Consider the following 13,504-nt stretch of genomic DNA (forward strand, 5'->3'; position numbering starts at 1 on the left):
ATGAAAAATATGCAAATGAAAATTTTGATGCATGTTGTTGGCATAACCTTTGTTGATGGCTTAAGAATAGGCTCATGTATTTAGCCATAGGGTCACGGAATAGAAAATCAGAGTTTGAAACTGTCTTAATTTCATAAGAAGTATGCTGGCCAATATCCTTTTGGCCAGGGTAACCACAAACAATTTCTAGTTTCAAGCTCCTCAACTTCAGCCTTTTCACGAAAAGCTAGTTGCTGATCTTTTATTGGCCATTTTTCAATGGGGAAATATTCTTGGAAATCTACAACAGACTCTCCACTATCTAAACTATAAGAATCATATATTGGAGGGTCTGTTGAGAATTCTTGGTAGGAATCTTTTTGCAGCAGGCAACAACAGACTCTGCGTGGTCTTTCAGCTTTGGGTTCTTCTTGAAAAACTTGTTGTTGGGAGCTATCTCCGCACTTGTTGGTATACGTATCCTTCTAGACCTCCACAACCATCTCTTCCTTCTTTAAATAATATGAGTTGTAAATTAGAGGAGGATCTTGATCTTGTTCTCCTGGTGAAGGGTATGTATCATGGACTAGAGCCTCTTCACTAACCTCCTGATGGGCCTGCTCTTCTTATGCAACATCCCATAACTGACATCGTGGCGGCTTTACATCGCTTGACTCTCCAGCAGATTCTTATTCATCAGAGGAAGGAGAAACATCTAGTTCGGCTGAATTAGACCCCTGAGGGTTTGTTAGCAGCTCAATGATGTTTCCTTCCTCTCTTTTTTGCTCATTAGGTGAGGCCTCTTGACGCGAGTAGATGTTTTCTTGGAGCAGAGCTCCGCAACCATCTTTAGCATGGTATTCAACCTCGGGAATTTCTTCATCATTAAAATATTCACAACAATCTTCAAATAGAGCATTGAGTGGATATAGTCTTTTGCAATAGTGGTTAAATGCCATATGGAGACTCTTTAAGGAAGATATGCTACCACAAGGTATGATTTTGTACCAAATTCTAGCATCCCCCTCTAAATAATACATGAATAACTTCATTTGTACATCTTGAAGAGAGATATCTTGTTGTTTGATGCATTCATGAAACTCTTCCAGGTGTTGGTTAGGCCTTCTCTTTGTGCTCCCATTGAATCTAGGCAAATAGCTATCCCACTCATGAAATGAATGGACATGATAGGGAGAACCAACAATAGAAGAAAGATCTGGTGGGGTGAATTTGTAGACCAGGAATGCAGGAAGGGCCATCTTGAAAACCTCCCTATATGAGTGATTTCAGCTTCAAAAGCAGGGAGATTTTTCAGCTATTATAGCATTAGAGTGAGTATGGGGCTGCTTGAAAGCCAGGATGATCAAATAGAGATATGGACGGTGATCAAATAGAGATATGGACGGTGGAATCGCCAGGATGTTTACCATACATTTGACAGTGGAGTCACCAAGGTGAGAGATCTTCAACCCACACTTCCCTAGCTCACCTAACAGAGGAAATTTAATGCTTTGTCATACCGAGGGAAAAATATTCTAATCCATTCCCCGATAATGACACCAGAAAGATGTTGTGGCTAAATATAGCACCCCGTGGCACAAGTGCTACAGGGGAGATAGAAAGCCTCTTAGAGAAAACCTCTGGTTTGATAGTAGACTAGTGCCTAGGACATCTTAAATAGAGGAGTGCATGAAATATTATATGTGAGGAGTTTGAGATTGTCATGTAATGAAAGATAATAAAGGGTTTGGTTCATTCCTCCAAAGGTATGAGTTATGTATTTCTGGTGTTTCCTCACACACATAGTTCCCAAGAGTATCACATAGAATAGTGGAGGTGGATTACTTCCCTCCAAGGGTATGAGTTATGTATTTCTGGTGTTTCCTCACACACATAGTTCCCAGGAGTATCACATAGAATACCAGAGGCCGATTACTTCAAAGTGTCTTACAACTTAATAAGCTTGTAGAGTAAATGAGAGAGGATTAGTAGAAAGCATAACTCATCATATAGAGCCCAAAGCATCCATAATTCTATATTGAACACATAGAGCTACAAGCCATGGGAAATTCTACACTTGTTTGAGTTACAAGCAGAGCTAATGGAATGAAGAGAGGATGGGTGCTATGATTCATATAGAGAAGTTTAAAGATATAACTTCATCCCTTCATACAGGCATTATGCATTAATAAATCAACACACATGGATCTGTAAGGAAGAATGAAATAGTTTCTAGCAACTATTATAGCATGAATGCAAAGAAGAATATGAACATAATGGAATTAAAAAGGAGGATAACATACTTTAATACTAAAAAGGGGGAATCACCACCATTTATTTGACAGTCTAAAAGATCTACCTGTGTAAAGTAATACAGACTGAAATACAAGTCATTCTCTTCCAGATTTACGAGCCAAATTGGTATCACATAGTTCAGACCCATCAGGTGAGAAATTTCGGAACCCCTGTATAATATTTCTTCCCCTATTTATAAGAAGAGGGGTAGCTAGAATAGTTGTTAAAAGATATCTCGGCCAAAGGCCAACATTAATGTTATATGTATGGCAATGCATCGATATCATAAAAGAAAATTCATCCGTATTCTTACTTGACTAGTAAGAGAGAGAAAGATAGAAAGCCTTTTAACTTACATATGGTGAGGTTTGGTAAGGTTTTTTCAATGTATTGAGTAATTCTTAAATTATTTTAAAAATTTAAAGAGATTTATTTCTCACCAGGATAATATAGGGTCTATCTTCAATTCCCAGAACTACACTATATGATTTCAGATATTCAAAATCATAGATTATGATACTATTTAATCAAGATATTGGAAAAAAATATGGCTTATGTCTGTAGGGTTCACACAAAAAACAAACCATTTATACAGAGAGTTGTGGCTAGGAGTGCCACCTCAACCTTCGTTAATATGCCCTGGAGTCTACACAAATGGGCAACCATTTACACATATGGGTGTGCCTATAAGTGCCACCTCACTGTGCGTTCACAAATGACATGCTTTCTGATTTGTAATTGTATTTGGGAGGACTACAGAGACACAGGTTCGAGGAGTGTTCGCATGACCAAATTCTTTGTTTCACTAATGGCAATGCTGAAGCCATCTGGGTATTTGTAGAGGTGGTAGAAAGCTCTCAGAATGTCTAAAGCATGTTTCTTGGGAGGAGATGGGAACATTGCTGTCTGGTTTCAGAAACTCCCAATTTATTTCTTTCATCTTTTCCTCTATCATGCTCTTTATGTGATTCAGAGCATCATCCTCTGTTGCTCTAGGGTTGTCCTTCATACAACACAATATAGACGAAGCTTCTTCACCATGGCTCCGCTCGGCCTGCATTCAATATCATCCAATTTCATTTCAACTCCAAATCCAAAATGAAAAACAGTTAATTGTGCTACTCTGTGTTTGATTTGAGATAGAAGAAATATAGAACTGCAATGCCAATTTACCTGGTAGCCGCACACGTCACCTCGTAGTCGAATGATGGAAGATGCCGTATCATTGAAACTCGATGGGAAATCAATCTCCTGCAAGACGTGAAGGGGGAGGGGAATATCCAACGTGAGAATGGGTTGCATTGTGTGTGCTCGATACCCAAAATTCACCTTCCCGTTCTCCAAATACTCCTCAAACGTGTTGAAATATACTTTCAACTGCGCGTTGCCGAAAGCCGCCAGTAAACGGCGACTGCAAAACCACCCTAGTTTCCCCGCACCACCTTTCACGCCGCGCGGTATTTTTGGAGGGGTCTCCGATCAGTGCGACCGGTTGATGCGTGTCCACAGTACGGTTTTAAAAGCACCAATCCCCAGGAACATAAAGTTCGATTAAAAGGGGCTCCCGGGGAATTAATGTCAACCATTCGATTGACATCAATGGTTGATGAACAAACCTGCACCTTGGAGCATTTATCAGTTGACGTGAAGTGAATTTTTTTTTTATTGCCAGTTTATCAGTAAATTAATTAATGTTGAAGTACCTTCGATCCGAAATTTAATTTGTCGCCATGCTAAAGTAATTAGGAAATGTCCTGTGGTCAGTAGATATAGGTAAAGTTTTTAATTTTAATGTTTTTAATTTTTCACGGGTGTATTTTGTTTTTACCGTAGATGTAAAACAAAAAAAAGTTCAACTTCTGTCTTGTATTGTATAGCAATATGAAAAACTTGTTGCAATGCGAATGAAGAAATTTTTTTTCACACAGCAGTGAAAAAGGGTAATGTAAGTTTTTTGTTGGTTGAATATGTAATGTTTCTTTTTGAGGGCATATAGAATGTAACGCTGCTGCGTGTAAATAAAAATTTTACACAGCAGTGTTGAATTTTTATTGGGAGTCAGAGTATTTTTTTTGTTGCAGAGACAGAGAAAATTTCTTTTGGAATTGGTGTAATCCCTCTGTTGGAGGAAGAAGATCTTATTTTGTAACTGGCAGTACTTATTAATGAATATAAATTTTTTTATGGGTGTGAAAAATCTTTGTTCTCAGAAAACAATTTAGCTTCCCTATGTTAAAGATCCTGTGGAGAAAACAGAGCATTGTTCTCTGTTCTTTTGTGGTTGAAATTACCAGAAATTTCCAACAGTGGTATCAGAGCTTGTCCAGGCTCTTTGAAGGTGTCAAAGAAGCTGAAGGAAGGTTCTTTTTGCTGCAGCAGCTTCTCCAGCAGGGTGAAGACTCAGTCAAGAAAGGATCCAAGTATTTCTCAAAGTTTTTTGTGTAGCTGTTGAAGGCAGTCAGTGTATAGACAGTGAAATATTTGAAGCATAGCTGAGAGTGCAAGGAATGGCTGGCTCCAGCACCAGCACTAGCATGGGTATTTTTAATACTCAGCTCCCAAAGTTTAATGGGAAAAACTATGACTATTGGGAAATAACCATGAGAGCTCTGTTTGCCTCACAAGATTTATGGGAACTTGTTGAGTATGGGTTTGAAGAACCAGGAGATGAAGATGAGTTTAATAGATTAACTCAGGCAGAGAAATATTTGTTGAAGAGCAATAAGAAGAAGGATTCCAAAGCCCTCGTATTTTTGTATCAAGCAGTGCATGAGAGTGCGTTTCCAAAGATAGCAACAACCAAGACATCCAAAGAAGCGTGGCAAACTCTCAAGACAGCTTATCAAGGCATGGAGAAAGTGAAGACAGCAAAACTACAGTTGCTGAGGAGAGATTTTGAGAATCTGTGCATGAAGGAGTTAGACAATATTGACTCATTCTTCACACATGTGATTGGTCTGGTCACACAAATAAGATTTCATTGAGAAATTCTTGAAGAAAGGAGGATTGTGGAGAAACTGTTGAGGGTCCTACCCTCAAAGTTCGATGTGATTGTCACCACCATAGAAGAGACAAAGGATCTCACAAATTTCTCAGTTGATGAACTACATGCATCACCGATAACACATGAGCTGAGATTAAGTAGGAATGAAAACTCATCTCTAAAGCATGCCTTCAAGACCCAGATGTCCTTTCGAAGAGGAAGAGGTCAAGGCAGAGGAAGCAAGAGAGAAACATGCAGAAGCCAAAACAGAGGTGGAAGAAACAGTCCAGCAAATGCTCAAGGAAGAGGCAGCAATCCAAATCAGAACCAAGGCCAAGGCAGCAGCCAACAAAGTGGACAACATCATGCTCAAGGACAAAGGTATGAAAAATCCAATGTCCAATGTTATTATTGTAAAAAATATGGGCATTATGCCAATGAATGTAGGAAGAAGCAGCATGATATGAATAATAGATCTAGTGCAAATATCACTAGAGAAAATATCAGCCAAGATAATGTGCTTTTAGCTTGTAACATGGCTGAAACAAACAGTGATGATATATGGTTTCTAGACTCCAGTTGCAGCAACCATATGACAGGAAACATAGCCCTGTTTTCTGCTTTAGATCAGAATGTGAAGTCACAAGTCACACTTGGGACTGATAGTAAAGTTTCTGTTATGGGAAAAGGAGAAGTAAAAATATTTACAAAGAAAGGTGAAAAGAAAACCATAGCAGATGTCTATTATGTTCCTGGAATGAAGTGTAACCTCTTAAGTATTGGACAGCTTGTTCAAAAGAGTTACAATTTTTTCTTTGTGAATGATGTATGCAACATCATGGATAGAGCACCTAGTAAACGATGCATTGCTGAAGTGAAGATGATGAGGAACAAGATGTTCCCTCTCAGAATAAGGGTAGATTTGAAAAATAAAGAAGTAATAGCAGCAGTGACACAAGAGGCTTTCCAAAGCGTACCAAAGGACGAAAATTGGTTGTGGCACTTGAGATTTGGACATCTCAACTTTGGAGGTCTTAACTTGTTGAGTAGAAAATGAATGGTAAGAGGATTACCATTGATAGAGAAACCGAACAGCCTTTGTGAAGGTTGTATCTTGGGGAAACAACACAGAGAAAGTTTTCCATCAGGGAAAAGCATCAGGGCAAAAGCACCCTTAGAAATTGTCCACTCAGATTTATGTGGACCAATTCAAGCTCCATCACTAGTAGGCAGCCAATATTTTCTAACATTCATTGATGATTTTACTAGAAAAACTTCGGTTTACTTTCTAAAGAACAAAAGTGAAGTGTTTGAAAAATTTTGCAATTTCAAAGCACTTGTAGAAAATCAAAGCGGGTTGCATATCAAAGTTCTAAGAACTGACAGAGGAGGTGAGTATATCTCCAAGGAATTCCTACGGTTTTGTAGAGAAAATGGAATTCATAAGAAATTTACAGCTAGGTACACCCCACAACAAAATGAAGTTGCCGAAAGGAAGAATAAGACAATCATGGATATGGCGAGGAGTATGTTAAAGGCAAAGCATTTGCCAAATGATTATTGGGCTGAAGTTGTACACTGTGCAGTATATATTTTGAATAGGTGTCCTACAAAAGCAGTGATGATCAGAGTGCCGGAAGAAACATGGAGTGGGAGAAAGCAAGGAGTCACCCACATGAAAGTTTTTGGATGTGTGGCTTATGCACACATTCCAGATCAGCTAAGGAAGAAGTTGGGTAGCAAAGGGGAGAAATGTATTTTCATTGGATATAGTGAGGAATCCAAAGCTTACAAGTTGTATATCCCATCTACCAAGAAATTTTTTGTGAGCAGAGATGTTCAGTTCATTGAGGAGGAAGCTTGGGATGGAAGCATAGAGAAAGTAGTTAAATGTTAAAAACTGTTTGTCTCGTGATGAAGATGATGAAGAGATGGCTGAAATACATCCCCAAATGGCAGCGCCAACACAAGGACAGCAAGAGACACCCTTGAGGAGAAATGAAAGTGCTTCTCCAAGCACACCACAAGGAGGAAATTCAAGTGCTTCTTCAAGAACTTGTACACCAAATGAAAGAGGTAAGAAGTTCAGAAATTTAAGTGACATTTATGAACAAGAGGCAACAAATGAAGGTATGAATTCTTTATTTGCATTATATTGTCATGTTGATGACCCTATTCATTTCGAAGATGCAATTAAGGATAAGAAATGGATAGAAGCTATGGATGAGGAAATCAATGCCATAGAAAGAAACAAGACATGGGATTTGGTTGAATTACCAAAAGGAAAGGAAGTCATTGGAGTTAAATGGGTTTACAATACTGAGTAATGCTGAAGGCAAAATAGAAAGACACAAGGCAAGACTTGTTGTCAAAGGATATAAGCAGCAGTATGGGAGAGACTATGAGGAAACGTTTGTACCGGTTGCTAGAATGGAAACCGTGAGAGCAGTGTTGTCCATAATAGCACAAAACAAGTGGAAAGTTTACCAAATGGACGTGAAATCAGCATTCCTAAATGGAGTGTTAATGGAAGAGGTCTACATTGAACAACCTCCATGGTATGAGAAGAAAGGCCAAGAGCACAAAGTATGCAGATTGAAGAAAGATCTTTATGGGCTGAAGCAAGCACCAAGAGCATGGTACAGTAGGATAGATTCCTATCTACTGGAAAATGGATTTGAAAAATGTGAGGGAGAACCCACTCTCTACATCAAAGAAAAGGATGGTAATTGTTGTGTTGTATGTTGATGATGTTATTTTCACAGGTAATGATGAATATCTCATTGAAAATTTCAAATCAGTCATGAAAGAAGAATTTGAGATGACTGACATGGGTTTGCTGAGATACTTCTTAGGAATAGAAGTAGATCAAAATGAAAATGGGATTTTTATCTCACAGGCAAAATATGTTAATGAAATGTTGAAAATATTTAATATGCAGGACAGCAAGGCAGCGATCACACCAACAGTGATGGGATTAAAACTCAGCAAAGAGGACAGCAACAAGGATTTTGATCCTAGTTTGTACAAGAGAATAATTGGTAGCCTCATGTATTTAATTGCAACTAGGCTGGATATAATGTTTGCTGTTAGCTTAATTTCCAGATTCATGGAGAGGCCAAAAGAAGCACATTGGCAGGCAGCAAAAAGAATTTTGAGGTATGTTAAAGGTACTAAAAGGTTTGGTATTTTATATACTGTCTCAGAATGTTCAGATTTAATTGGATACACTGATAGTGATTGGGCTGGAAGTGTAGATGATCGGAAAAGCACATCTGGTTATGTTTTTCACATGGGTTCAAGAGCCATTTCATGGGCTTCTAAAAAGCAGCCTATTGTAGCGTTGTCTATAGCAGAGACAGAGTATGTGGCAGCTACAGTAGCAGCATGTCAAGCAGTTTGGGTGAGAAGAATGTTGAGGAGCTTATGCCAAGAGCAAGCAAAAGCAACCGTGATATTTTGTGACAATAGCTCAGCTATTGCATTATCCAAGAATGTTGTGTTTCATAAGAGAACAAAACACATTGACACAAGGTTTCATTACATCAGGGAATTGGTAAACAATGGTGAAATTGTTTTACAACATTGCAGGACTCAGGAGCAAGTTGCAGACATTCTGACCAAGCCATTGGGCCAGAAGAGTTTTGAATTTTTGAGGAAATGTCTAGGTATGACTGATAACCCAGCAGTTGAAAGTAAAGGGGAGTGTTGAAATATACTTTGAACTGCGCGTTGTCGGAAGCCACCAGTAAACAGCGACTGCAAAACCACCCTGGTTTCCCCGCACCACCTTTCACGCAACATGTTATTTTGGAGGGGGCTCCGATCAGTGCGACCTGTTGACGCGTGTCCACAATACGGTTTTAAAACCACCAATCCCCCGGAACGTAAAGTTCGATTAAAAGGGGCTCCCGGGGAATTAATGTCAGTCGTTCGATTGACATCAATGGTTGATGAACAAACCTGTACCTTGGAGCATTAATCAGTTGACGTGAAGTGAATTTGTTTTTGACTGCCAGTTTATCAGTAAATTAATTAATGTTGAAGTACCTTGGATCCGAAATTTAATTTATCACCATGCTGAAGTAGTTAGGAAATGTCCCGTGGTCAGTAGATATAGGTAAAGTTTTTAATTTTAATGTTTTTAATTTTTCATGGGTGTATTTTGTTTTTAGCGTAGATGTAAAACAAAAGAAAGGTCAACTTTTGTCTTGTATTATATAGCAATATGAAAAACTTGCTGCAATGCGAATGAAGAAATTTTTTTCCACACAGCGGTGAAAAAGGGTAATGTAAGTTTTTTGTTGGTTGAATATGTAATGTTTCTTTTTGAGGGCATATGGAATGTAACGCTGCAGCGCGTAAATAAAAATTTTACACAACAGTGTTGAATTTTTATTGGGAGACCGAGTATTTTTTTTGTTGCAGAGACAAAGAAAATTCCTTTTGGAACTGGTGTAATACCTCTGTTGCAGGAAGAAGATCTTATTTTGTAACTGGCAGTACTTATTAATGAATATAAAGTTTTTTATGGGTGTGAAAAATCTTTGTTCTCAGAAAACAATTTAGCTTCCCTGTGTTAAAGATCCTGTGGAGAAAATAGAGCATTGTTCTCTGTTCTTTTGTGGTTGAAATTACCAGAAATTTCCAACAAAACGTCGGTATATAACAGTTGGACATCCACTTTGCTTCTTCCAAAAACGCATCAAATACGGCTTCCCACTGCGCACGAGTATAGTTCATGCAAAGCGAATTAAGTTAGCCTGAGTTTGGATGCCCCAATATTTTACAAGCCTATGAACATTATGAGAAGAAAATAAATATGTTTTTCAGTGCAAATGTATGTATGGGTTAATATTTTCCATACCATATTTCGAGCATAGGTGAGCGTGTCTCGGCCTTGAGTCTTCTCGTCCTCTCAAGCCATTTGATTAACGCAGTCACAAAACACCATATATATGCCTTTCATATATTCTGGAAGGCAGTCCCTGGCGAACAAATCCCATCTGATCATCATACGCACACACAGTTAGTTGCTAATTTTTATTGGATTAAACCATCGATCTAAGGAAACTAATTAGCCATCACCACCTCTTAATTGCGGCTGTGAAGAGTTCAAGCTCCTCCATCGTTCCGAAAGTGTCATAGATGTCGTCCAGAACTATTCCAAGATAACGCATTTTGGCAAAGCCCAGTCTGAATGCTGAATGTTTGGGCTAAGTGGCAATGCAGGAGGCCAATGTGTAGAATTCCACGTGACGATGCCGAGTGAATGTCATTGAGAGAAACCTGAATCTTTCCACCATCTGCACACAAAATAATATAATATTTTGAATATGAGACCACTCAAATATGAATTTGTTTGTAAAAAAAGACATGATAATCCCGGTGATAGCTAATCATTACCTGGAGAGCTGTTTTAACTCTTTTGTTGTAAGGAGTGAAAGATATTGAACTCCAATTTTTCAAGTTATAAAAGCTTCTGGGTCATGGGCGTCGTCCTGAAAATGTGAATGCAAGTGGAGTTAACATAAAATTCCTATAATTTAGATGACTTTGATCAAATAAAATAATGGGCATACTACAATATATAATATACTGTACTTAAGTCAGGGACTAGTGTCCTTTCCAAAAACGTCCATGTAATTCCTTGCTTCCAATCTTGGAAAATTTGTGAGCCAACCATATTCAATAACGTATTCGATCTGCCGGCCACAGTATTCTTGCTATTAAAAAATCTAAAGGGCATACAATAAAATACTCTATTTTGTGAATTTGAATTGGTATCGTTGCCTCACCTCTCGTGAAAGACTATCATTGGAGATCGGAACCGTTTTTAGGGCTTCTTGTAATTATGATGTACAAAATATTTGAGCCTCTTCCATGACTTTCTCCCCAGGAAAGGCAACAAGGAGGGCCCTAAATAAATTGAGAATGCCTCTCATCTCTGCCTCTGTCTGAGCATTGGCAGAGCATCCTGCAAACTTCCCATTTTTATCTTTGAAAACTTCCAAAACATCTGAGATGAAATAAAATGAAAACATTTATTAAAGCAGATCCATGAGAGAGACCGAAAAATTACAGATACTAGAATTCAGCTTTTCTGAAACCACCGATTTAGTAATAAAATGTACCCTGTATATATCTACCTGAGGACACCGAAAATCCGTGTAGTCGAAGAGTTCGGAACCCCAAGGCAGTTGAGTTGAGATCAGTAACAACACTCTCTCTACCACATCCAATGCCTTTCTCGCTCCAATATCTGCAGACCAAGATCAATAATTTATGGTTATAATCGCACGTACATTGTATTCCACATATAAAGCACAACAAAGAATGATGATAAGGCTATGGTGACTGACCTGTAAACATAATCCAACGTTGATTTTATTTCATTTCTGAAATTCCTATCGATTCCCAAACGTTCAACGCTATCCACCATCCAAAGTTGCAGTGAATTGAACATCTCCTTTACTTCCCCAAAAAGTCTATCAGCACATTCGCGGTAAGAAGGTGCCTGAAATTAATTGGATGGGAATAAATTTATCGTATTAATTGAATCTGAAGAATGAATCCGCAGAAAAAATAAATTCAATGGAAGCTGAAGCTAATAACCCACCCCATAGGGAGTTGAGAGGGACTAGATGAAATCGTCTTCCCAGAGATTGGAATGATAATCGCCTATGCGTCTTTGTACACCATGATAATCATCAGATAAACTCATGCTCACAAATTTGCTGCACAGCTGGGCTTGGTCCACGGAGGCCATGGGTACAAGTGATGAGATAGAAGAGCCAACTGATCAGATAAAATGGCTGTTGTGTCTATGTGGCACAACCTCATTTCCGTATAGATAGAGGCCACTGTACATGCACGATTTCAATGTCGTTACGCCATGGTTTTTGGAGGACAATCACCTAGACACCAAGGGCCGCCTTTATGGATACCGGTGATGAGTGGCCAGCGTGGATATCAACAATGACATCTAAAAATATCAACAAAGTCAAGTGGTGAGTCTCGTTTGGAGGCGGATATGTTAAATCTCATCTGTACCCAATAATATTACTGATTAATAAAGTCAAGTAGCCATTGTACTTTGTAGCCTCCACTCCTTTGTTTCAAGTCTCTTTTGCGGACTTGGCCTTGCTTTTTTAAGTCAAGTCTCCTTTGCACACTAACATTATTTTAACTAATTGACGCTTGCTTTGTTCAATAAGTCTTTTATTATTTTAGTGAAGTGGCCCACATGCTTCCCTCAATAAGTCTATTACTAGCATTGGCACTAAAAGGTATACGACGATAGAAGCCTAGATGAGTGTAAAGTGATGTAGATGTGGAAGATGTGTGGAAGGCGTGAGGAATTAGGAGGCAAGGAGTGGGGTAATGGGAAGAAATTGGTAAAGTAGAAAACTAGGTGTGGCAAATAGACATCTCGAATGAAACTGAAACAAATTATGACAATTTAGGTAAAATTGTTCGTTGTAAGTGATTGCCTTGGGTGACTTATTCATCTCAAAAATCAAAACCCTTTGAATATACCCTTTTGAATATATTGAAGGAATTTGCGAAGCTATGAAACTTAATAATTTTATTTACTAGTGTGTGGGAAAATTTTGTTTGGTCTAATGTGACTACTTGCTTTCATATATGTTGCTTTTATTACAATATTTTAATTTATTGTATGGTATTTTAGTTTATTGTATCTCCAATCTTGCTTGATCAAACTTATTTCTCAAGTAAATAACTAACATATACGCGAGATTGTTGAAGAATATAATTTGGAGATGAGTTATTTTCAGCATCTAAAATGCTAAAGGGATCTTTTGTTGCTTTTTTATTATGGTGAATTGGATTTTTGATTTAAGATTTTGGGATTGTTGCACAGATCATAAATTCTTATCATTATTGTGTGATAAGTTCTTATCCTATTCCATTTCTTTATGTCATGATTTGAGCCTCCTCATTGTTAGGTTTTATTTTTAGAGTTGAATGGTGTATAATTTTGTTGGCATTGTTCATGTCTTATTATATGTGAACCTAATGCACCGAAGATAGTAACAATATAAGTTTACATTATGATATATAGTTTTCTAGAGTTTTGAATCCATGTTTTCCATGTTGCATTTCTTTTTAGAACTGCAAAGATCTTTTTATACAGGTTGTCATCATGCTTATAAATTTGATCTTCTCTACAAAAAAAACCTCTTCTAGGCTATCTCTGTTTGAGATAGAAACATTTGGTAGTCA

The 13,504-nt window shown here is 38.0% G+C and overlaps 1 pseudogene; it reads right to left on the reverse strand.

Moving 5' to 3' along the window:
- Nucleotides 1-3,027: 3,027 nt before the first annotated feature.
- Nucleotides 3,028-12,055, reverse strand: LOC149174247 ((E,E)-alpha-farnesene synthase-like; annotated as a pseudogene).
- Nucleotides 12,056-13,504: the final 1,449 nt, after the last annotated feature.

The sequence above is a fragment of the Pinus tabuliformis genome, chromosome 4_1, assembly GCF_031772625.1.
Source record: "Pinus tabuliformis cultivar Carrire ecotype Pingquan chromosome 4_1, CPIR1, whole genome shotgun sequence".
In the NCBI taxonomy this organism is placed as follows: domain Eukaryota; kingdom Viridiplantae; phylum Streptophyta; class Pinopsida; order Pinales; family Pinaceae; genus Pinus; species Pinus tabuliformis.